The sequence below is a fragment of the Cavia porcellus genome, unplaced genomic scaffold (assembly GCF_034190915.1).
Source record: "Cavia porcellus strain 051 isolate PalLab524CR breed Dunkin Hartley unplaced genomic scaffold, mCavPor4.1 scaffold_34, whole genome shotgun sequence".
In the NCBI taxonomy this organism is placed as follows: Eukaryota; Metazoa; Chordata; class Mammalia; order Rodentia; family Caviidae; genus Cavia; species Cavia porcellus.
The window spans coordinates 8,396,665-8,424,612 of record NW_026947517.1 but is presented as its reverse complement, the minus strand read 5'-3'; positions in this window follow the sequence as shown (position 1 = coordinate 8,424,612).

Here is a 27,948-nt window from a genome sequence, read left to right as displayed (position 1 = left end):
AAACATCATCTCCAGTAGCAAACATGAAAAGGAAAGGTTGTCAATAGTTAAAGAGAGGCTTCAGCATGCATCTCCTATGGGAATAGCAGCAGACACCAAATTGCAGTCAAATCCTTGATTTCCACAAATAACATGACAAGCTTTAGAGGAGAAATAAGACAAGACAGTAGTTGAGCTACAGATTCAGAAACATTTAGTTGAATGGGTAAGAGGGATCACAATTGAATCAATAATATGCCTGTATAAGCAGCATCAATGACATCAGGAATCATAAAAGTGGCTATTTTTGATGCATGTGAACAGCAAAGAACCAGGCCAGCTGTCCCAGGAGGTAGGGGATCATGAAAACTAGTAGGGACCTTATAAAACTTACCAGGGATTTCCAAAGTAGTGTCAGGTTTCATTGAAATGTCTTTCAAAGCATTTTTGTAGTCTGGGTTTGCATTTTTGTATGTTAATTGAGTTCAGATAGGTATATACTGCTATCATAATTATTTTTGTTAACTCAAGTTGTGCATCCTACACTTTTCTTCACATCAGAACATCAGTAAAAGACTTGAGAGACTTTCAAATAATTTTCCAATGAAAAATTACTGCCTCTGTGAGTGCATCCTTTAGTGACAATTTAGGTACACAGAGGCCAGACAGCATAGGTTGCAAAGGCTCATGTTCAGGTGACTGGCAGCACTATGCATGTTCCTAACACACCTATTTCTTGCCCTTGCAACACACAATGTAATGGCTTGATAGTGCTAGAGAGGCTATCAACAGTCCTAAATATCAAGCTATTGATATAGCTGGGTTTCTCTCCAAGAGAAAAATGGCATATAACATTAGGTAACTAAAGAAATTTCTCCTGTCTAAAAAATGTCACATCTTATCCTTTCCCATTTGTTATAGTCAGGGTTTGCGAGGAAAGAGACTTAACATGGAACTTATAATTGATAAGATAATTTAAAAATATTTATCCCAGAATGTCAAATTTAGAGAGATGTAGAGCTTTTCAAATACTAGAGACCAAAAAATCCAACTGAGTACTTGAATGCTATGACAATATCCAGCACAAGTACAGCTGAAGAATTCTAGCCCATGGCAAGGACAATCAAAAGTGTACCTGGAGACCTAGAGGCACTTACAATGTGTCATGAAAGTCATGTTAAGGTTGTACACTAGGAAGGCTCAAAGTTCAGTGTTGGAAGCTAGAAACTCTGTTCCTTTGGTCATAGAATCTATGCCACAAAGTTGAGTGATCATTACTGGAGCCAAGGCATGAAGCTCAAGATAACAGCCAGAGATCTGCAAAAGAGAACAGTAGTCATGCACAGCAATATTGAGGACCTGAGCTTCTTTGATGATGATGATGATGGCTGAGATCATATCGGGAAAACCAGTGCTACCAGCTTCTCCATGAGAATCAACATCCCAGCTCATTTCCCTCTAGTTCTCCTTTAATGCTGTTTTAAACAATCCATCAATGGATATTCTGTCCCAAAACCATGATGACTTCATTCACTGGGTAATCCAAGTTGACCATTACTAAGGAGGCCACAGCACCAGAGCAGTTCTTTAGATTCTTAAAATCCAAACAGGCTTTATATCACTTCATATATTAAAGTGGTCATCTGGTCTGCTACACATAAACAACAGTGAGAAAACCTGAGCTCATTCTAATGAAATAATCAGGAACGTAAACCTTCACAAAGTAGTCTTCACATCTGCTTTGACAAACCTCTCACTGGAACTAAGTGATATGTTTCTATCTGTGGGTCCTACACACTACATAACTGTGGGCATTTGAATGAAACTATAGTCAGGGTAATTGATCCTCTGATTATCCATGGAAATTTTAAAAATCTTTTCTAAGGAATGTATAAAAAGAAGCAGTTATGTACACCTACGTTTCATTGCAGTACACTGACAGCACTGAGCCCAGGAGAGGATGTCACGAGGCTAGTGGTATGCACATCACCGCCTCAACAAGGCTGAGGGTTCTCCAGATGCTGGAGGTAAAATAGTGGAAATACTTTAACAACAAAAACAGTTGAAGTAAAATATAATGAATACACTGAATATACCAAATCTAAACTAGGCCTGGTGGCTCGTGCATGGAGCCCATTACTTGAGACACTGAGGAAGGAGACTTGAGACCACTATGGTTTATAAAGTGATCTCAAAGCCAGCCTGGACTTCATAGCAACATGCTTACTCAAAAAGATAAATATATCAAATCTAATGAACATAATAGTGTACTGGTGATTGCCTTGTGACATTAGCATGACTTTCATGTTTATACTGACCTATAGTCTACTAGGAAAACCTAACTTACAGCCCATTTCACAATAAAATATCACACCATTTATCAAATGGAGTACACTGGTGAGTATTTATGGTTCATCATTGATATTTGGTGGTGATGGAGCAGTGCTTGCTGCTGCTCTCCACAGAAAAATGTCTATTGCTGCAGTAACAGGAATCTGCATGCATCACTGCAATATGTCCTTAACTCTTTGAGGAAGAGACCCACTAAAGGAAGCACTGCACTAATGAGAATTACTAATTTTAGTCTTTTGAATACTTGAAAAACTGACTTCGGTAGTAGTTGAACTACTTACCTACATTTCCACCAACAAGGTTAAAGAGTTTCTTTACTCCTGCAGTCTCATGTATGTTACTTAGATCTTGTGGTGATTTGTTTTCTCTGCAATGAGATGATGTCCCTATTTGAATTTCTCTATTGTGCAAAAATGCTCAATAGTTTTTCAGGTATTTCTTGGCAACTTGTACATATGCTGAAAAATGTGTGTTCCTTTCATGTTCCTATTGGCTTTACATGTTAGCTATCAGGGAGTAACAGGTAAAATTTCTCTCATTCTGTAGTTTATTTCATCATTTTGTTTGACTTTTTTGTGGCTTCTATGTTTATGCAGGAGGATTAAAATCTTACAAAAACCTTTTTGCTTGTTTTGTCACCCTATTTTATTTTCTACACAAAACAGTAGCAATAGCACTAAGAAAAAATGTTTTTAATGCCCCTACATTCAGAACATGGAATGCCTGGCTCTTTCATGTTTCATTATGTTTTACTCTAATAGAGGCATATTTGAAAGTGCTGCACAAATTATGATAAAAAGAACATTTCCTGAGTGAAAGAAAAATCACAATTTGCAGTAGTGATTCTTTTGTTCTATCATACATTTTTATCCTTGACCTCAACTTACTTGTTTCCTTAAACTTCAAATGCAGTGATAAAAACAACTGCTTCACACTGTGCTAAATCATCTAGCAGTTGCCACCCAAAGTCAGCTTCAAAGCCATGATCATCCCATCTCATTCTCTCCTGATGCTGGGACTAAAGAAATCACCATTAGCCAATCTTTATAGGTAACTCCTTACCAATGCATTTAAATACAAAATGATCAAAAATTGCATACTTTTTCTTAGTTTTTATAAAATAACAAGGAATATAAAAGTGCCAATTCTACTATACTCAATACAAGAATGAATGGGTTAAATTGACAGCTGCAAAGATGATGCTCAGGATGGTCACTGCATAAACAAATGGGCTTCCCAAGTGATTCTTGGGGTTAACTTCTATGTGGCCGTGTGATAAAGGACAACTATTGATGTGTAATTGTGAGTATTAACAAATGTTGATGCTGGGGAGGAAAGGGAAGAGATCTAAAGCATTAAGCTACATCAGCAGAACTTGAAGATATATTTTGAGACAGTGTCACACTAATTGTGTATGTTAGACTCAAATTCCTCTTCCACTAATTTAAGCTCCATTAGGTACTAGGATTACAAGCATGCATCAACAAGACCAGCAAGATTTACTTTCATGATGAAATGAGAAAGTGCATGTACTCAGGATTTATGTTTTATAGATTCAAGCTTCTATTATTAGCTGTAATACAAACTCCAAATTTTCCCATTGATGGTAAGCAGAAATGTGCTTCAGGGGATCTGGCCACATGCTGTAGTACATACAGGCTGACAATGCACTTTACAGTGGCTTTTACTTTATGAAGTATGTCAGGTACTTCAGGTACAAAATAGATATAGTTTTAGTGGTGATTACACAACAGGTGAGTAATGTATTCTTCCAAGGATAATTGAAACTTGGGCAAGCTATCTTCACTGGATTAGGGTTATTTAATGAAATGCTCACTTGTGTTTTCATGACACCACATTTGTTAAAAACATAATTCTATTGGAATCTAATCAGATTTTGAATTCAGCAACACTGCATTAAACACTTTACAAATTACATGAATGTTAAAATGGAAGTGAAAACCACAGGCCACAGGAAATGGGACTCATGGCCCACTATATGTGTTTAAAGACAATTGGCACACACCACAAACGTCAGGCACTGGTCCTTATAAATAAAGAGTCATTGTATAAATTCACAATTCATTAAAACATTAAAACAATCTAAATCTTAATTTAGCAAATTTACTTTTTACTGTGTTGACAGCTCAAAATTTAGGTTTCCCTTCGTGCCATTACTTCAGTGTTTTAGGAAAAAGCTGTAATAATTACAAAATATATAATGTGTTCACAGCATCAAGGAATAAAATAAAGGTATTTGCATGATACATCCAATAGCAACGTTTTCCCCCAAAACAACTCCACATTTAAGAAAAATTGATTTCAAAGTATGGTTACTCATAAATCATGCCAAATTTTATAATTTCTGGAGATATTAATATATATTGTGATGTGCCATTGGAGACAAGTTATGGTTCTGTCAGTATAGGGCAATCAGAAATTCACAGTAGTATGGTTTACTTTGGTGCATATGGGGAAACATTACTAGCAAAGTAAAGATGCAATATAAACATAACAGGTAAAATTCTGATGGTTAGAAACATAACAGTTTAGTTAAATGACAAATATTGGCACCACTGAAAAAGAAAATCAGGCAACATAATGTGTATGGTATGATGTCCAGTGATGTTCGGGAATCAGCAGATATCTGGTGTTGTCACAACATGGAAAACATAACATTCATTAATGTGCAAGTTATGTGAAAAGAACACAACTTTGTCAAAACCAAATGCTCCAAGCCTTATAAATGTATATCTTAATGCCAAATATTGCATTCCACTTTAGAAACATCATTTATGAAAGAGAAAATGAAGCATATGCATCAAAAGATTAAAGCAAATGCAGTGTTAAAATTACAAATCGCCAAAAATAAGTGACTAGACTAATTAATAGTATTGCTCAATTTTATATCAAATGCTACAGAATTTGCATTGGGTTTCTTAGTGTCTCTTCTTCAGAGTATCTGTGCATTTCATTGTGTATTATATAATTTGTTCCCATAAATAGGTTAGAAATTCTTCCCAGGTATGAATCTCTATGTGTATATCGATCCTTTTCCGTATTATTAGGAAAAACAGATCAAAACAAGACAACAAAACAAATTCGTATAAAATCTTGATAAGAAAAAGACATATAAGACCAAAATATTAGGTGATGTACAGTACTTACTATGCTTTCTCTTGTTATTATCAATAGAATTGTCCACACTATCAAGCATTATATAGTTAAGCATAACACTGCATAGCTATTTTTATAAAAACAACTTTGAAGACATTGTAGGATGTGAAAGCAGTTAATAATCAAACCTGGAATGGATATCTTTTATTTATTTATTTTTTTTGTACTGGGTATCAAATTCACGATCTCACACTTGCCAGGCAGGTGCTTATGCCACTGATCTAAATCCCTAGCACCCCAATGCATATCTTTTACATCTTGTCATCTTCAGAGTACTTGCCTCTACTCTTAGACATGATACCAGCAAGCATACCAAATGTGAATAAAATCAGTCAAAGCCAAATAGCATTCAGACAAACCAGCTTCAAATAAGATCAGTCATAGTAAGACAATGTACGTAATATAGGGTTTCAGTTTAAGTTAATAGGAAATTAAGGATAGTTACCATGGTATAACCTGATATTTTTGGGTTATATGTCTGTGCCCTCAAATCTAATATGAGTTGACAGACCAGAACAAAATATAATCACACTAAACATACCAATAAGACTACTGTAGCTTTTAAATCCTGATACACTTTTAAACAATGTCCTCTGCCTTCTTTTTTTAGGCAATTCCTCACCTTTCTCCTTCTCAGGGTACTATTATTCACTGTTCAGAGTGATAATAGTTGTCATGGTTTATGTCTGTGTCCCCAGGCCTCATAAATTTGAATTGTGCATTTGTTATTCTTTCAGTGTCTAGTGCTTGGATTGATGGTGTCAGTGCTTCACCCACAAAGGGGTGGGGCCAGGATGTGATGTAATGGCAGGAAGGTGTCTCTTTCTCTTTTCTGGTTTGAGCTTGCTGTTGGCAGCTGCCATGAACTGCGGTCCAGCCATGCCTGCCTGTCTTGGAGCCAACTAAGAGTGGACTGAAACCTCAAAGAGTTGTATGAAACAAACCTTTCCTTTCCCAACTTTGGTCTTCAGGTATTTTGTCTCAGCAATGAGTAAAAAGTAACTAAGACAGCAGTCTAGTCTCGTATGTTGAATTTCAGCATACATAAAGATAAAGAAAGCTACTACGAAGAGAAAGAGAGACATTATGGTAGTCATTATTGACTTCCCCAAAATCAGTCTTGAAGACAGAAAAAGCGTGCATTATGCTGTAATTATTTGATTAGTTCTATAATGTTCAGTATATATTCAGTGTGTTTGAATATGGGAACAACTATTTAAAAGAAAACTAGAGACAGTAAGATAAACATTGAACATCTCCAGTGGACTTGCTTTGAAATCTGTGTTTCTTTAACTTGTTGTCTTATGAACTGTTCTGTACTGTTTTGTCATGTGAATCTTACCCTGTTTAAGATTTAAAAATAAGTATGTAGGACAGATAAGCATATTACTAAGCTTTTATTGGATCATTGTGCAGAACTGTTCACAGTGTCATTATTTGAAGGCCACTTTGTATGCTTTAATTTTTTTAACTTGAACAACTATTTCTAAGATGACAATATGTCACTTATCAACTACGGATTTCTTATTGTTTATTTTTTAAAATTCTGTGTTATTTCAACCTTTTTTCTGTTTTTTCTCTTTAAATAAAAAACATTACAATTCACCAAAAATATGAAAATTAAGTTTTAAAGACAAAACATTAAGTACATAGATATTGTTTTGCATTAAGAAGTGGTGGTCAACTTAATGTCAGATGGGTTACATCAGCATGGCATTGAGCAAAGATGTTCTACCTGAGGTAAGTTGCCAAGATAAATACATAGAGAAGAAGGGAGGTGATGAGGGTTGAGGAATTAAGGAAGCATTGTGCATTGTCTTACGAGTTGCTGTGTGAGCTGTTGGTTCTCCTGAGGAAGCCTTGGTTCTCACATTGAGCACTGCTTCTTCACTAGGAAGGCCTTGGATGGGAAGACATGTGCTGCTTGGTCTCTAGAATGAGCTCATCACGCTGCTTCCGGACATGTACTCGAATGTGCTTCTCATCGGAGGAGCTCCGGGCCTCTGTGTCACTGAGGACAGCTCTGGTGCCTTTCAGGATAGACCTGTTCTTTGTTGTGAGTGTGACTTCTTAGCTCCAGCACAGAACACTCATCCCACTAGCACAGCTCCATCATCCAGCTGGCATAGACTTTCTAGCTTCCACCGCTGACCCTTGAGTCTTTCCAGCATGGATCCATAAAAGAGACTCCATGAATCCTTCTTATGTAATCTGGATCTCCAGTTGGACTAATAGTAGGCATTGTCCTGAGCTCTGGATTTTTATCTGGACTCATGTGGGACATTGCTGTGAGGATTAGGCTCTTGACTAAATAACCTATGTCTTTGGTGTTGCAGATAGACTTTCTGCAGTTTCCTGTGTTAACTCCTGGTGACTATTATAAAAATAATATTATAAACATTTGTCTTGATTCAATTGTTCTCTGTGCACACACCTGACTACAACAGCCACTATCCATACTTGAAAGTGAAAAGCACATTTCAGTTTAACATGTTTAATTACAAGATGCCATGTTGAAGCACAAACACACTTTAAAAAATCTAGAGAGGTACAAGTGATTAACTAAAAACCACACAACATGTCCACTTGAGGAGAGCTCCACCTCAGATTTGTCGTTTCTGGAAAATGTGTGATTATTTCTTCAGGTCTCCTAGGGATTTTTAAAGTAAACTTAGATCTAAACTGTCTGATCAGTGATGCTTTTAATAGGTACTTAACAACAAATATGGATTGCTAATATATCGCACATTGCTAATCCTCATAGGATCTCAGCCCAGTGAACTCTTTCAGATATGTAACAATGATCATGTATGCTGAGAGGATTCCCATAACACATAGGATTCATCTCTTGTGTGAGTTTCTTCATGTAAGTGAAATACATGGCTCTGACTGCTGAAAGTGTCTCCATTTGCTTATATAGCCAGTGTTTCTTCCCAGTGTGAATTCTTTCACATGTTTTGCAATGACTGTATGCATTAAAAGCTTGTCACATTGTTGTATACATAGGGTTTCTCACCAGTGTGAAGTCATTGATGTCTTTTAAAATAACCATGTGTGGTGAAAGTTTTCTTACGTTCTTCACATACATAGGGTTTCTCAACAATGTAAATTTTTTGATGTATTGGACAATGAGTGTTTCTGCTGAAACCTTTACCACGTTCCTTACATATACAACTTTTCTGCCCACTGTGAAGATTTCATGCATTATGCAATATGTACATGTGCTCAAACCATTCTCACAATGCTTATATACACTGGATTTATCTTGAGTGTGAAATTTCATGTTGCTTACAATGTCCATGTTGGGTAAAAACTTTCCCACATTGCTCACACACGTAGGGTTTCTCTCCAGTGTGAATTCTTCCATGTTCCTTACAACGTCCATGTTTGGTAAAAGCTTTTCCACATTGTTACATACATAGGGTTTCTCTCCAGTGTGAGTTCTTTCATGTTGTTTATACCCTCCACACGTGGTAAGAGGTTTCCCACAGTCCTTACATACATAGGGTTTCTCTCCAGTGTGAATTCTATCATGTTGATTACAATTTGCAGGTTGGTTGAAACCTTTTCCACATTGCTTACATACATAGGGTTTCTCTCCAGTGTGAATTCTTTCATGTATTTGACAATGAATGCTACTGCTAAAAGCTTTCCCACATTTCTTACATATATACAAATTCTGCCTAATGTGAAGTTTTTCATGGATTACACAAAAAGTATGTGTGCTGAAAGCTTTGTCACAGTGCTTGCATTTATAACGTTTTTCTCCAGAGTGAAGACTTTCATGTACTTAACAATATGTACATGTTGTAAAAGCTTTCCTACACTCCTTACATATGTAGGGTCTCTCTCCTCTGTGAATTCTTTCATGTTTCTTACAAATTCCATGTGTGGTAAAACCTTTCCCACATTGCTTGCATACCTAGGGTTTCCCTCCACTGCAATATTTTTTTATGGATCTGAACATTGTGGTGTGTTTCTGTTTCTTTCACATTCACATTACCTTCTGCAGTACAAAGGAATACTTCTCTACACTGATTCCAAGATGTATGTCCATAGGATTTCCCTAGCTTGTCATTTCTGTAAAGAAGAAAATCACATATAGGATTTATAACCATATTACTAAGTTTTTGTTGGAGAGTTGAACAAAATTGTTTGTAGTCGCTGTTTGAATCCCCACTTCATATGTTTCACTTTTGTATCTTGATTAACTATTTCTATGAGCACCATATGAACTCATTGACTAGTTATTTCTTACCATTTATTTTCACTTTGAAAGTAGTATTATTTCTACTTATTTTGTTTTGTTTAGTCTTTCCTTACATAAAATTTTAAATAATCACAGTGAAATAGGTCTCTGTGTCAATGACTCCATTAACATCAAGTTCTGATTTTAATGCCTGCTAAGAAATTCTAACAATGAAGCAACAGAATGGCCTTGTAAGATATGTTGAAAACAACCATTCCCAAAACACTAGTACACATTTGGAAAACTTAAAAGTTGGTACCTTTTGAAAGGCAGAATATTTAGCTTCACTTTGGGCATGGGTATATATGTGTATGACAGACAAATCATTCTGATACATTTCTCAATCATAGTCTCCCTTCTGTCCTTAACCTGTAATTCCCATTTCCAAATAGTCAGTGTTACCTTTCTCTATCAACCCTCTTTCATTTCATTCCACAATTAATATTTTGGTTTCTCATCTAAAAGAAACGCTGTGACCTTTTAGGCTTTATATCTGCGCTATTTCACTGAATTGATGGGAGAAAGACTCACGCATTTCTTATTGCAAATGACATTATATTATTTATTTTTGACATTATGTAACATGTTTTTATTTTCCATGTTGGGAATGAACAACAGGTATTAGCATAAAATCTCTAGCTTTTATATTTATTTTAAGATATTTTCACTGATTATTAAGCTGTGAGGTTTGAAATTGAATTTGCCATTCTGCAAAATCTGATTCCTAAGGTGCTGGGTTTACAAGAATGCACAATCACAGAGAGTCTATTAACATTTTCCTTCTCCACAAATCCAGTGATAGATTGCTAAGCTGCTTCAAGGCCTGATCTCTTATAACTTGATCTGCTTTGCATATGAGTAAGCATGTATCTATATTTTATGTGGATTTTGAGTTTTTAAAAATATATCCAGGAGAGGTATGAGGAGATCAACTTCTAGAAATAACTGCATACTGATATTCAGAATGAATGCACTTGCATTCCATCAGCCTACTTAGAATTTTAATTAGAATGGCTGATTCTCTATAGCATGGCTTGGAAACATGAGCACTCAGTTTTATTTCAAATTCTATTGCAATCTTAGCAATTGTTAGATAATGAATGTGTTGTATTTGCAAGTATATATGGATAGAAAAACTGGAGGCAGAATGTCATAACTCAAAGTGTACGCCTTTTGTACACATCTATATGCAATGTCATAGATTTTTATGATTTAATTCCCTCATTATGCATACCCTGGTTTATAGATCTTGGGAGAACATTACTGACATTAAATTGAATAGTGCCTCATTTTTTTGGCTGTCATTTTTCTGCTCACAAACTAATTATTCAGGAACATTCCTTCTCCTTGTGAGTGCGAATTACCTTAAGTATCTCCAGTAAATTTTGCATTCTTTTTCAGCTTCCTGGATATCCCCAAGTCCTGCTGAGTTGTAGACATAGAAATACCAGGATTCATTAGAGTAATAAACACAAATTAATAGATTTTTTTAGATTTATGATATAATGTGACTAGGTCTGAGCTATTTTTCAAAATATTTTCACATTCCTTTTAATGGAACAGCTCTGATGAGCAACAAACATTCTAACAGCATGAGTGACAAAAAGATGTCATGCTTACCTATCACAGTCAAGTTCCTAAAAATTTTGCCCATCACATCTCTGTAGAGGTTCTTTTGGGATAGACTCAGCAAAGTCCACTCCTCCTTGCTGAAGTTCACAGCCACGTCCTTAAAGGTCACCACCTCCTAAAGGATCATACATATATTCCTCACAGAAGGTTGAGATGCCAGATTTGGGATATGTTAAATTCTCTCCTACAAATCTGAGTCAAAAGCAAAATGTGGTGGTGTATATCTATAATGCCAGCACTCACAAGGCGGAGACAGGGGGGCTTTGGTGAGGTCAGGAGAATTCTAGGCTCCATACAGGGTACAAATCCAGCTGATATACAAACAGAATGCTTGTCTCTATAAAACAAAACTAACCTAAACAAATAACACCAAACAGAACAGCTGAATGGAGACTGATTCATTCAAATCTTAATTCCATGTCTGGGTCATTAATTGTGTATATATATACACTTTTGGAGACAGCAACTTTGATGCTAGATTGCAACTCACTGCTAATTTAAGAGCTAAATAGGAGCACTGATTCTTGTGCTCAGTCACTGCAAGACTCCCTGTGTACTGTCTCTAAAGCAGAGCTCACAGTGAGAAGCCTGAAGGACCAGCATCCACAAAGTACAGAGGCAGATAAATATCTCATCAATCAACTGGGAAACCAAGCAAGCACATCGCATCCCTGGTAAGTGGTGGCAGTCTGGCATAATGCAGGCCTTCCAGGGGGAGAACCATCATCAGCTCCTGAGATCCATGCCATATTGGAACTTAGGACACTGGGAAGCCAAGCAAGCACCTACCATCCCTGGTAAGCAGTGGTGGTTTGGCAGACTGCAGCCTTTCATGGGGAGAACCAACAGCAGCTCCTGAGATCCATGCCATTTTGCAACTTAGGAGGCTGTGAAACCAAACAACCAGCCTGCCTCCCTGCTAAGCAATATTGAACCTACTGATTCACACCCTAGAATCAAATATCCCACTTCCCCTATCCCACTTCTCCTATCATCCTCCTGTTAGCAAATGGGAACCAGGAAAATGAGCATCTCCTGGGAAGTTGACCAAAGCAAATAAGGGGGATTTCCTTCTATTATCTCTTGAAAGGCAAATATTTTTATTACTGTTTTCCTCTATTCTGATTAATGGCACTGCTCTATTCAATATTTTGTTTTGATAAGTTGTATAATGCTCTGTATTTCATCTATTTGGATATATGTGATTGAAAGAACAACTATTATAAAGATAATGAAATATACTGTGATACCTATTATTATTATCCCACTAACCTGCTGTGAAATTCTGTACCAATTTCACTGTACAATCTTAGGTGTCCTTATTCTGTCTTGTTCTGTTGTTTTTTTACCACTTCCAAAATTAAAAAAAAAATCACATCAAACCCTTTGATAGACTATAGATGATGTCTCTTCAAATCTCATTTGAGTACTTTGTTCTTAATATAATTAAGCAGTATTTTGAAATATAAATTTGATTTCAAGACAAATGATAAGCAAATTCATGCCTATCCAAAGACTGATATTCTACGTAGTTCCATAGCCCTCTGAGGAAGTCAGGAGTCACCATTCAAAGAAATGTATCCTTATCTTAAAGGCTGACATTTTAAATAGTTCCTATCATCCTGAGAAACTCAGGAGTCACCCTCCCAAACCCCTAAGGGAAGAGTCACAGCTGCCTAAGAATGCCTGCTTTCTTTGTGACTCCCTTCCCCGTTTGTTCCCAATTTAATCAACTTTACCTGAACTTATAATCTTATTGGCTACCATAGCTCTGTCCCATCTTATGCCCATCTGCATTGTGAATTCCTAGTTCTCCCCCCCTTAAACTCATTTCCCCACATGATTTTACTGTATAAAGTCCATAGAAAGAACAGTGTTTGGCAACCTGCTCAGAAACCCTTCTCTCTCTCAAGCAGCTTTATTTCTCTCAATAAGTGTATTTTTCCCTTAATGTCTTTTGTTCCTAAAATTCATTATTTGACCTTGGAGAACATGAACTCATATCAGACATAGTAGACTGAGAGATTCATTCCCCTATAGCAATATCAGTATAAATTTTTCTTTCTTGAAGTCAGAGAAATCAGCGGTAGTTTGTATTCTACAATGTTGATGTCACCATTCCAGTGATACTTGCATTGAAGGGCTTTATCCCTGCCTCAAGTGCTGCTTCTGTTTTGTGAAAGTGAACTGATCTGTAATTTTGGTTATGGTATCAACAATGCATTCAGGAAATGACTCAAAATATTTCTTATGAATGGTTTACCACTAGCCATGGAGGAAGACAGTAAAAATTCTTTTTTTTTATTTCTTCATTCAAACCGAAGGATGTACTTGAAAGAATTTTGCCCTAGAAACAATTACAGGACGTCATGGTGGTAGTTCAAGGTGGAAGAAGGCAAAATCAGGGATGCTTACTCATATGGCCACTTCCTCTTTTCTCCTTGTTTACAACTTCCTCTTTCTTTCCCAGGGGCCTAAAGAAAATTTCCATCAGCTCCTTGCATGACATCAATGTCCCCTCCAAGCATCACATCCAGTCAAAAATAACATATACCCCGTAACTCCATAGTCAGTCAGAAAAAAAAAAAAAAAGCCAAACCCTTGGTGGCTGTGGGAACCTCTCCACATTCTTTAAATAAAAGGTCACTTTTCCATTTCTTATATTCTGCTTCTCTAATGTGCTAATTTACCTCCTCACTAGCCTCAGTAATGTAATCCACTTTGTACCTATCTCACCACATGATTTTATTCTATAAAGTCCCTAGAAAAGACAGAGCCCTTTGCTACCTGCTCAGAACCCATCCTCTTTCTCTAAGACAGAAGCTTTCCAATAGGATTTTTGGTGTAGTAAAGAAGAGAATATAAAGTAAAAAAGGCCTTTATTCTAAAATCAGGGAGAGAACCCCATGACCACTGGGGTTCTGGCATTTTTTTCTGGAAATGTGTGGGGCACACATATAGTTTTTTTATTTGGGTGGTGCTTAAAGGTGGCATTGGTGTATACAGGTGCCTGATTGAGACTCTTTTCTGGACACAGGTGAGTTGCATAGGGGAGGGGAAAGTGATCTCAAGATAAAAGTTTCCTGGCTCCTCATTCCACTGCCAAAATATCCTATTTAGGGCAAAATACTTTCACCTTCTTTCTCTCAATATATACATTCTGCTCTTCACCTCTGTTTCTAAAATTCATTCTTCCATTTTAGAGAATACAAACTCATACCAGACATAGAAGGTCAGGAATTTCATTCTACTATAACATGGTATGGCTGCCTGTATTTCTAACTAACTCAGCTGCCTGTAAATTTAAGAATTGTTTATACATTTCACTTGGAATAATTGTAGCAAATAAAATGTTCTTAATGAATATAGAGAAATATATCATTAAATTGAAAAAATGATTATCACAGTTTTTCTACCTAGCACTAGCCAACATTTTCAACTTTCAAATAGGTTGGAAAACAAAAAATAAAAACAACTCAGAAAATAGCAATCCTATAGGGAACAGTATATCATTCACTGTGATTGGCATGTAATCTGCAGGTATTTCGTAGACCACAAAAGAAACATTGAGCCTATTAATTAACAAGTATCAGTCTCAATAAATGTGCTTATAGCACTGCATCGTTGACAACTGTGAATTATTTTTTTCTATGAGGGATTGAACTCATGACCTTGTGCTCTCCAGATAGCTCACTGTATCACTAAGCTCAATCCCCAGCCCCAACAACTTTAGATACTAAATATGACTATTAACAATGCTTAATTTTCCATTTACATATTTAGTTATAAATTTTTAAACCTACATTTTCATAAATGAAATTATTTTCTTTCCTTGCAGTTTAAATTACTTTTTTTTTTTAGGTACAAGCAATCAAAGTTACAACCTAGCACTTTCCAGGCAGGTGTTTTTGCCTGCTGAGCTAAATCCCTGGCCTATATTAATGAATATTTTTAAATGTATAAACATCACTTTATTCATTCAAATAGTATTGTGATTTTAGCAAAGGATGTCAATGTAGACAGAAATTGATATACACTCAGAGAGGAAATGCAACCTCAAAGAGTCTATGCAAAAATCTAAATACAACAATCACTGCTACAGGCACAGCTGAAGAAAGCCAGACCTGAAGGAGAAAATGCAGTGACTATGTCTACATGCTCCTGAAGAGACAAACAACAGCTTGAAATGTAGTACAGTTACCACCACCTCCTCCAGGAAGTCCTGATAGGCATTAATTACCATACCCAATAACCAAAACAACTGGACTATTGTTCCCACAAAATGCCGTGGCTCTTTTCACATACATTTTCTGGCTGACTTGTTCCCCTGCTGAATAACATTAGTTAAGCAGCTAAGGTTATATTTTGATTGTAGTTTGAGACCCACACTGTACCCACATTGTGACTTTCCTGTATAAATGACCCCTGACAATAAGTCTGTGGCCAAAACACTGAAGACCACTCCTGAAAATTCAGGGCTATACTTCTCTCTTTTTTTCTCAGAAAATTTTTGAACTTCTTTTGGTTTGTGACTTCCTTTCTCAATGTTGTGAGCCATTAAACTTGGTGCATTTGACATCAAACAGGGCAGGATTATATTTCTCTTATTTCAATTTGAATATGAAATGTCTGCTAAAGGCCATGTTCCAAAGCCTGGATTACAAGCTGCTTGTTTGCCATGGGTTTAACATTTCCATGAGCTTTTAGAAGTCCTCAGTCTAGTGAATTGCAGATGTATTGCAGGAAGGAATCACTGTTGTGCTGTAGCACAATAGGTGCCATTCCTAAGTCTGTGTGGGTCACAACCTCCTGGATGCCACTACATGGATTTTTTTTCCTCTGCAGCCTCATTCAATAATTTCCATTTTAGAGAAGTCAACTTTCACACAGCTCTATTATTGTTTTGTTTTGTTTTTTTAATAGTCTTTCTCTCTCCTTGGATGTTTATTTTTTTTCATTTTAGTTTTTTGATTTAAAGACATAGTCTCACTTTGGAGTTCTGGCCAGCCTTGCACTCACTTGGAGGTTAGGCTGTCCTTGAGTATATGGCCATTTTCTTGTTTCAGCCTCTTCATTGCTGTGCAAAAGTGGTGGGCATTACAACACATGGCATTTGTCTTTTTTCTCCTCTCCTTTTTACTATTAATCTTTCATTTCAGTGACACTGCCTTTTTTATTTTATTTTATTTTATTTCATTTCATTTTATTTTATTTAAGAGGAAAAAGAGAAAAACACAAAACAAAACAAAGTGGTGTAAGGTTACACATAATACAGAACTACAAAAATAACATAACAGTAAGAAATCACCTATTAATAGATTACATATTATCATCTTGGAAATAGTTGCTCACATCACAGTATCAAAGAATACAAAGTAGACATTCAAACAGAGAGACTGCAAACAGCTGTGTTCAATGATCCAAAAACATTAATATAGTCAGCTATTTAACACCCCTAAACACACTTGCTGTTATATCCGTTAGAGCTCTTTTTTTTCCTCCCTCTCTTTTTTACAACAAAATTTACACATTTTGGATTTTATTACTCCTTAGTTCTTATTACTTTTGGGGGGGAGAATAAAGACAAATATGGCAAAACAAAGCTGTCAGTCAAAACCAAGGATGAACATAGCACATGATGTAGAACAGAGTACAAGGTTATTAACAATGGTTATCAACGTTGTCTCTTGTTTCCTTAAAAAGAATTGTCTATCTCATTAGATATTATAAAGTTGGACAAAACAGTAGAGAACAAGACCAATAAAACTTAGGCATTGTAAACATTACAGGACTTCCAAAGGAGACAATAGTCAAACCAGAATGGGCATCTTAGTGAATCTTATTGCCTTCAAAGTAGTTGCCTATACCCTCAAACTTGATACTATGGCACAGAATGGAACAGAGTCTAATCAGTCAAAACAAGATCGTGGGAGTATTACAGGACTTCAAAACAAGTTAATAGGAAATCAAAAAGAGTTACTATTATATATCCCAATTTTTTAAATTTTTCCCCTTAATTACAATAAACATAAGAAATAACTAAATAATTTTTTAAAGAATAGTAGTTACCATAGTGTCTGTCTTTTTCCTTGAAATATTTGGATAAAACTTCATATACTATAGCTTCAAATATTTCCATATCAAGAAGCCCAGAATAAAGCCTTTCTAATTAATAAGTGAAAATTTTATAAGGCTTCAATGCCACATAATGGGGAATCATGATTACCACATATTTTTATATATTTGAATCATTACTTACATTAGGGAAACTATTCGGTATTCATATATGCGAGATTTATTTATTTCACTTATGAGTATGGTCTCAAGCTGTGCCCATTTATTAATAAATATCTCAATGTGATCATTCTTTATAGCTGAATAATATTCCATTGTACAGAAATACCACAACTTTTTTATCCATTCCTCAGTTGATGGACACTTGGGTTGTTTCCAAGATCTGGTGATTACAAATTGTGCTGCTATAAACATAGATGCACATATATCACTGTGGTATGATGATTTCAGTTCTTCTGGGAATATGCCTAGAAGTGGGATAGCTGGAATAAATGGGATTTCCAGTCCCAACTTTTTGAGAAATCTCCAGACAGACCTCCACAAAGGCTGTACCAGTCTACACTCCCACCAACAGTGCAGGAGAGTTCCTTTTTCCCCACAGCCTCTCCAGCATATGTTGTTGGTTTTCTTAATCCTGGCCATTCTTTCAGGAGTGAGATGGTATCTCAGTGTGGTTTTAATTTGCATTTCTCTAATGACCAATGATGATGAGCATTTTTTCATGTATTTATTTGCCATTTGCATTTCTTCATCTGAGAATTGCGTATTCATCTCAGATGCCCATTTTTGGATTGGATCTTTGAATTTTGGAGGTCTGAGTTTTTTTAATTCTTTATATGTTTTAGACAAGAGTCCCTTGTCTGAGAGAGAGTTCACTAAAATCTTTTCCCAGTTTGTGGGTTTTCTTTTCACTATGCTGGAGATTTCTTTTGACATGCAGAAACTTTTTAATAAGAAGTGGTCCCAGTTATTGATTCTGGGAAGTATTTCCCATGTGGTTTGAGTCCTTTTCATGAATTCACTGATGGAAGAATGGCCATCTTCACAATGTTTGTTCTTCCTATCCATGAGCAAGGGATGTCTTTCCATTTTCTGAGATCATCTTCAATTTCTTTTTTCAGTATATTATAGTTTTCACTGTATAAGTCTTTCACTTCTTTCGTAAGACTAATTCCTAAATATTTCATTTTTTTGCTTGCTAATGTGAATAGTCCAGTTTCTCTTATTTCCCTCTCTGTGATTTTGTTGTTTGTGTATAGGAATGCTATTGATTTCTGAGTATTGATTTTGTATCCAGCCACATTACTGAATTTATTTATTGTATCTAAGAGTCTTTCAATGGAGTTTAGGGGGTCTTCTATGTAGAGTATCATGTCATCTGCAAACAATGATAACTTAACTTCTTCTTTTCCTATCTTTACCCCTTTTATTTCTCTTTCTTGCCTAATTGCTCTGGCTAGTACTTCCAGTACTATATTAAATAGGAGTGGTGATAAAGGACATCCTTGTCTTGTGCCTGATTTTAAAGTAAAGGCTTTCAATTTTTGGCCATTTAGTATGATGCTGGCTGTTGGTTTGTCATAAATGGCCTTTATTATATTGAGGTAAAGACCATCTATTCCAATTTTCTGTAAAGTTTTTATCATGAATAAATGTTGGACCTTATCGAAGGCTTTTTCTGCATCTATAGAAATGATCATGTGATTCTTATTTTTGGCTTTATTGATATGGTGGATTACATTTATTGATTTGCGTATGTTGAACCATCCTTGCATTCCTGGGATGAATCCCACTTGGTCATGGTGTATAATCTTCTTGATGATTTGCTGGATCCTATTTGCCAATATTTTTTGAGGATTTTTGCATCTGTGTTCATTAGGGAGATCGGTCTATAGTTCTCTTTTTTAGTTGGGTCTTTCTCAGGTTTTGGTACTAGAGTAATATTTGCTTCCAGGAATGACTTAGGAAGGATTGCTTCCCTTTCAATTTCATTGAATAGTTTGAGGAGTGTCGGCATTAGGTCTTCTTTATATTTCTTGTAGAATTCTGCAGTGAATCCATCTGGGCCTGGGCTCTTCTTGGTGGGTAAGGACTTAATTACATTTTCAATTTCAGTAACAGAGATTGGGTTATTCAACAGTTTTACATCCTCTTGATTTAGCTTTGGCACTTCATATGCTTCTAAGAATCTGTCTATTTCTTCTGTGTTATCAAACTTTTTTTTTTTTTGGTCTTTTTCGTTTTTATCGGTACCAGGGATCGAACTCACGACTGGCTGCTTGCAAGGCAGGCGCTTATGCCGCTGAGCTAAATCCCCAGCCCCATGTGTTATCAAACTTTTGAGAGTAGAGGTTTTCGAAATAGGTGTTGATGATCTTCTGTATTTCTATTGGGTCTGTAGTGATTTCTCCTTTTTCATTTCTTATTGCATGAATTTGAGCTTTTTCTTCCCTTTTTTAAATAAGGTTGGCTAGGGGCTTATTGATTTTATTTATTCTTTCAAAGAACCAACTCTTTGATTCATTGATTCTTTGGATTGTTTTCTTAGTCTCTATTGTGTTGATTTCTGCTCTGATTTTTATAATTTCCTCTCTTCTTTTGGCTTTGGGCTTGACTTGCTCTTCTTTTTCTAGCTGTTTGAGGTGTAGCATCAAGTTATTTATTTGTATTCGTTCTGTTTTCCTGATGTGGGAACTCAGTGCAATAAATCTTCCTCTCAGGACGGCTTTCATCGCATCCCACAGATTCTGGTAAGTTGTATCTGAATTTTCATTTTCTTTTAGGTATTGTTTAATTTCTTCTTTAAATTCTTCTGTGACCCACTGATTACTCAAGAGTGTGTTATTCAGTTTCCATGTGTTTTTGGGATTTTTGCAGTATCTTTTATCATTAATTTCTAATTTCAGAGCGCTATGATCCAATAACATGCAAGGGATAATTTCAGCTCTTTTGCACTTGTTTAAATATGTTCTGTGAGCTAATATATGGTCTATTTTAGAAAATGATCCATGTACTGCTGAGAAGAATGTGTATTCTGATGTTGTTGGGTGGAATATTCTGCATATGTCTATCAAACCCATCTGTTCACAGGTATGATTCAGTTCTGTTAATTCTTTGCTCATTTTCTGTCTGGATGATCTGTCCCTTGGTGTCAGTGGCGTATTAAGGTCTCCTGTTACAATTGTGTTACTGATAATTTGAGTTTTCATTTCTGTTAATAACTGTTTTATATAACTGGGTGCTCTGGAGTTTGGTGCGTATATATTTAAGATAGTTATCTCTTCCTCTTGGAGTTTTCCCCTTATGAGTATGTACTGACCTTCTTTGTCCTTTATGGTAATTGTTGGTTTAAATTTCACGTTGTCTGAAAACAGAATGGTTACTCCTGCCTTTTTTTGGATTCCTGCTGCATGAAGAATTGTTTTCCATCCTTTGACTTTCAGTCTGTGAGTATCCTTCTGGGTTAGATGGGTTTCCTGTAAACAGCATATGGTTGGATTTTGTTTCTTGATCCATTCTGCTAGTCTGTTTCTTTTGATTGGTGCATTGAGACCATTTACATTAATGGTTATTACTGTTAAATGCTGGTTAATTGTAGGAATCTTATCTCTCTGCTGTTGCATTTTTATCTTTCTGTTCTGTTTAATTATTTGCTTTGCTTAGTGGTTTTTTCCTTTGTGTATCTAAACTGTCTTTCAATATTTTTTGCAGGGTTGGTTTGGTGTTCATGAAGTTCTTCAGCTGTTCTTTGTCATGGAAGTATCGTATTTCCCCATCTATTTTGAATGGTAGTTTTGCAGGATATATCAGTCTAGGTTGGAAATTATTTTGCTTTAGGATCTGGAATACTTCACTCCATGCTCTTCTTGACTTTATTGTTTGTGCTGAGAAGTCTGCTGTGATTCTGATAGGTTTTCCTTTATAAGTGATCTGTCTTTTCTCTCTGACAGCTTTTAATAATCTATTCTTGCGTTGGATTTCTGGGATGGTGATTATTATATGCCTGGGTGTAGTTTAATTTTGGTTATGACTATTTGGAGTTCTATATGCTTCACTGATCCTGATGTCAGTTTCTGATCTCATGCTTGGGAAATTTTCAGCTATTACTTCTCTAAATATCCTCTTGATATCCTTTATGTTGTCTCCTTCTTTTTCATTAATCCCTATCATTCTTATGTTATTCTTCTTTGCATCATCTTGCAGTTGTTGAATTCTTGTTTCCTGATTCCTTGTTATTTTTAAAAGATCTTTCCTTTCCTGTTCACTAGCTGCAATTCTGTCTTCAAGTTCTGAAATTCTATCTTCACTTTCATTAAGGTGGTTTTTACAACTTTCAGTGGAGTTTTTTATTTCCTGTGTATCTCTGTGCATCTGCATTATGTATTCTGTTTGTTTCTTATATTGCTCACCTAGGGATTCTATCTTTTTGTTTAGTTCCTCCAATTTTTTAATCTGTGTTTTCTTTAGAATCTCTTTTATTTCTTTTATCATTTCTTCTTTTATCTGCGAAATTATTTTGAGTTTGAATTTCTTTAAAGCTTCCTGGAGTTGCTTGTCAACTTCAGTAACTATTGTGTCTGATATATGAGGTGGATGGGATATATTTTCTTCTAAATACATTCCTCCTAGGGTTTCCTGAGATGGGCTGGAGGTTTGAGGTTGTAATTTGGTCTTTCATTTTGTCATTTTCCTATATTTCTGTGTTTCAAGTGTTATTTGAAAGCTTCCTCAGGACCTGTTGAAAAATCCCCTTCTATGTTTGCAGCTACTGAGACTCTGGCACCACGCTACCCCAAGCCATTGGGCCTGCAGAACCAATGGCCCTCCTCTGCTTGTTCAGAACTCCACAGTTCCAGACAAGCTGGGCCTCAGGGACACTGTGTGCCCACCTGCCCCTTGGAAGCTCCACAGCTCTTCAATCGCAGCCGGGTTAGGGTACTCACCACAGGCCTCAGTGCCTCAGGAGCCTGTCATCCCTCCCTGCTTGCAGAGATATCCACCGTCCTCCAGACAAAGGAAGGGGCTTCTGCAGGCACTCCAGATCCACCCAGCTCCTACTCTGCACACCAATGGCTAGGCGTGGCTGGGCTCGGGGCATAGTGTAGGCCCGCCCACCCATCAGGAGCTCAGCAGACCTCCAAGTGCAGCCGGGATGGGGAGGCGGATGTAGTGGTCTCTAACCCGCTGCTCCACTTCACTGCACCCGGAAGCCTGGGGGGTCTGGAACAGTCTGAGATTTGGGCAGAGTGTGCTGAGTACTTACCACAGGCTGAGGTGCCTCAGGAACCTGCGATCCCTCCCTGCTTTCAGAGATATTCAGTCCTCCAGACAAAGGAAGGGGCTTCTGCAGGCACTCCAGATCCGCCCAGCTCCTCCTCTGCACACTGATGGCTAGGCGCGGCTGGGCTCCTCATTTCAGTGGCACTGCCTTTTAAACATGGTGTTTGTTTGTGTCAGTAAAGGTTTCTGCAGCTTTAGTTGAGTTATAGGAAGCCAAGCAACTGAACTGAGAAATATGGAATTTCATTAGCTGGTCTCAGGACCACTTGTATACAGAACCCCCACCCCCATTTCAGGATCTAAACAAGAGGCTCTGAACTGGAAAGTCACAGATGTTTTAAAAGATAGAATCACAAAATATCCTGTTGGAAATCATTTAGCTAGACTCTTATAATAATTTTTGGATGACAACTGTATTCTGCTTCTTTTGTTGAGCAGATTAGTTTTTTTTCATTGGGTACAGCTCATTTTGCTTTTCTCCTGGGACTTCTACCCTAAGTGATTTTCCATTGTGCTGGGTGAAATACAGGGCACCATTTAAATGCAAAGCTCAAGATGGCATCTATTATGCCAAGCTACAACATGGCTAAGTTACAAGCATCAATATTTTCTGGAGTAAAAATAACATATCTGTAATCCCCACACTTAAGTGGCTGAAACAGGAGTGCTGCTTTGAGGTTAGGGCAATTTTGAGCTCTGTAAGGGGTTCAAATCTAGCTGATATACATAGAGAAAGCTTGTCTCAATAAAACAAAAATAACTAAACAAATAAATCCAAACAAAACAGCTGAATGGAGATTAATTCCTACAAATCTTAATTGCCTTGTCTCAGGCATTAATTTTTTGTATATACACATTTTTTGAGACAGCAAATTTAATACTAGATTGGAACTCACTGCTAATGCTACAGCCAATTAGGAGCACTGATTCTTGTGGTGAGTCAGTGCAAGAGTCCCTATTCACTGTCTCTAAAGCAGAGCTTATAGTCGGACCCTGCAGGATCAACACCCATAAAGCCCAAAGACAGATAAATATCTCATCAATCACTTTGATGTACTACCAATGATATCTCTTCAAATCTCATTTAGGCCACTGAGTCCTTTGTTCTTAATATACTTAAGCAGCATTTTGATATTTGAATTTGGTTTCATAGAATAAAACATAAATAACATCAAATATGGTACATAAATAATAACTCAAATGTTCATGGAAAACTGCTGTATGTAAAAAATGAATAAACAGTGAAACCAGGTACAAGCTTCAAATTATAGCTCAGTGTCACCAAGTGATCACTTTACATTCAGATATAATAAATATATATTGGGAGGCTGATGCAGGAGAACTTCCTTGAGTTTGGGGCTAGCCTAAGTTACAGAGCTGTCTCAAATAAAGAAACCCTGACTGAGAAACCTCACAGACAATGTGAAACTTGAAAAGTGACTGCATAAGACACATTTGGTTTGCTTTAAAAAATTATAGTCATGGGGCCTGGGGATTTAGCTCAGCAGCATAAGCACCTGCCTTTCAAGCAGGCAGTCATGAGTTCGATCCCTGGTACTAATAAAAAGGAAAAAGACAAAAAAAATTATAGCCATGAAATATAGAAAAATTTCACAATATTCAACATTTTCTGAGGAACAATGTTGATATCATACATAGTATACAGAAAACACTTTCAGAGCTGGGTATTTAGCTCAGCAGCATGAACACCTACCTGGCAACCTTGAGATCATGAGTTCAATCCCTGTTACAAAAAAAATTCAAATTTTACCTTCATGACACTTTGTCATAATTAGAGATAATCAAAATTGGATCTCAAGGGAAGAACACAGAATTCATGGGTTTAAAGGGATGTGGAATAATGATTGTTACCAGAGCTGGTGTTATTCACCTCAAGGAAGAAGCAATAAGCCACCTTTAACTTCATGCTTGCCCTAAGAATACCTGCCTTTTAGTGAGGACGCTCTCAGTTGTATGTCCTGCTATTGGCACATTGTTTCCTGCCAGTCACTTCCACATCCTTTCCATGTTTGTCTGATCCCCCCGAAGCAGAAAACCCTTCACGACTAAACTATTGATATTCCTGCACAATTTCAATTTAGGGCATCTCCTTTACACCACTTAGGAAAGTCCACTGCAGAGCATTTCCATATTTAACCAATGTCTATGATCAACCAAGCTATTAAATCAGCTGTTAATTCAGAGATGACACCCATATTACTTTCCATTCTGAATAATATCACCTGTATATGTTCATGAAAATGACTAAATTTAGGAATTTTTCAATGAGGATCTAACAGGCAGCCCTTTCTGGAATTTGTCCTTAGCAAGCACACTTTACTCTGCCCTTGATAACACTTTTAAATCGGTTTCATTTTTGTCAGAATTCAAACTTCTATCACTGTTCTCACAAACATAGTCTATGAGCAGGTTTGTAACAAAAAATATGCTCAGAAATTCTTTGCATTGTTCGGTGTAATACACAGGAGTTCACCAGGTGTTTGGGAAGCCTTCCTCCACTGAGGCACATCACTACACATCTCTGAATTATTAGGAATTTTGGCAAAACCTGTCATGAGGATGGAAATGTGAGAATATACCATAAATTTAGGCGATCCCTATAAATACAAACAAGCACAAGTTTAAGGAGAGCTTTTGTGGATATGAGGCCCTGCATTACAGATATTTGTAAACTTTAGAACCTAAAGATTGCTGCTAACTGGAATGAGAACAGAGACCAAGCTCAGTACTGCTGCCCCAGTACAAAATGCATCAGAGTCAGGGTCTCCCCAAGCTCCTTCCTCTGCCCCCTATAACGGAGGTGCCAGGGTAGTAGAGAACTTCAAATATGATACTCCAGTCTGTTGCTATCATAGTTATGTAAGGGTTCTGGGGACACAAAATCATGCTTATTCCCAGCAGGAGCAAAAAGGGACAGTGGATGACCCAAAGCCAATACTAGAATACATCAGGAGATGAAGCTATCTAAATACCTGTGTCTACAGACACCAGAACTGCTTCTAACCACTTGTAACTGGTTTCTACCAATTCCACCCTATTTCTGGGCTCAGATCCAAAGCCTCACCATTCTGTGGCTACAGGGTCTCCCAGGTTCTTTGCTAATCAGGCCACAGGACTTTGAAACTAGGAAATGAGATGCAGCAAGTATTCTGCTCCCGGTTTTGTGCTCCAAACAGACAAATAATGCCTAGACAATGGAAGAGACCCAAGAGACCACCTGTCATGGCTCGCCTAATTGGACATTTCATATAGCCTGCCTCTTCATCACTGATTGACTGCTGCTCTACTGCCCTCCTTCTGAGTTAAAAATAAACCGAGAAAGGAACTCCTTCCTGCAAGAGAGGATCCCAAATGTTAGACTGTAATCAGAGACTTCTGTAGCTGGTTGTCTTCTACAATGTTGATCTCAGTTACATAGAGGAATATGTGTACCAAAGGGCTTTACTTCAGGCTTTTGATTTCCAAATCAATTTTATTTCAAGGATAAAATGAAAAAAATAAACTAAAACTAAATTTCAGAACATGTGAATCAGAGGGCAACACTGGTATATACATTGCACACTGTCATCCCCAGATCAGTCACCCAGAGCAGAAGACATCTGTATTCAATTTTCAGAAAAATACTGTTATGGGAAGCTGAGTTAGTTAAATACTATTGGCAGTGAGACAGGGCTAGGTCCTCCAAGGAGCCCATGCAGAAACCAAGATACCTTGCACCTATGTATAAGATGGATGTGATAATTTCGACTCTGGAATAAAACCCAAGGAAGCAAGAAATTAAAATTAGGGGAGCAAAGGCTTTATTTTAGGCCAGGCCTGGCAATGCAATCTCCAGGAGCCAATTTGGAGACTGCCAGCCTTACAGCTAAAAAGGTTGGGTTTTAAAGCCAAAAACCACAGGAATGTTGCAAACTTTGACCCAGTTTGATAACTTCCTTGTAGTTAAACTTTTCTAAAAGACAGCACATTGTATTGCAGGTAGGCTGAAGGGTTTTGGGGGGATTACAAGAAACTGAAACTTAAAGTTTACTTAATCTAAAAAGAATAGGGAGGGGAGGGGGATTTACAAGGAGCTGAAATTTAAGTCTTTACTGGAGATGGAATTTTAATCTCTATTGAAATGGCACATACAGAAGAGAAAGGGGGTCCATTGGTTAGAACTATGTTACAACAATGGACAGCTCCTGTTAGGGGCCAAGCCTCAAGACAGAAAATCAACAAATTCATCCATACTCTAAGGACTGATATTCTAAATAGTTCCCTAGCATTCTGAAGAAGTCAGGAGTCACCATTCAAATATCCTGGACTGATACTGTAATTAGTTCCTATCAAGAGTCACCCTTCCAACCTCCTAAGGGAAGCTTCACTGATGCCTAAGAATGCCTGCTTTCTATGTGACTCCCTTCCCCATTTGTTACCAATTTAATTAACTTTACCTGGACTATTTATCTTATTGACAACCATAGATCTGTCCCATCTTATGCCCATCTGCATTTTGAGTTCCTAGTTTTTTCCAACTTAAACCCATCTCACCATATGATTTTACTCTATAAAAGTCCTTGAAAAAGACAGTCTTTGCCAACCCACTCAGGATGAATTTGCTCTCTCCCACAGCTGTCTTTCTCCAAATAAGTATATTATCTTGACTTTTGTTGTTCCTAAAATTCATTTTTTGACTTCAGAGAACACAAACTCATACCAGGATAGTAGACCGGGAGTTTCATTCCCCTATAGCAATACCACTATAAATTTTTCTTTTTCTTGAAGTCAGAGAAATCAGTAGATGATTGTGTTCTTAAATGTTGATCTCACCTCTTAAGGGCCACTTGCACTGAAGGTCTTTATCCTTGCCTTTAAGTGCTGTTTCTGTTTTCTGAAAGTGAACTGATCTGTAGTTTTGTTTACTTGTACAATGCATTAAGGAAATGACTAAAACCTTTTCTTGTGAATTGTTTACCACTAACTGTGGAAGAAGACACATAGCAAAAATTCTTTATTTTCATTTTGTAATTCAAACTGAAGGATGTACTTGAAAGAGTTTGGCCTAGAATAATTAACAGGACACCATGGTGGTAGTTCATCACGGTTAAAGTTCAAATCAGCCATGATTACTGATACGGCTACTTCCTCTTTTTTCCCTGAATGCAACTTCCTCATTCCTTTCCCAGGGGCCCAAAGAAAAT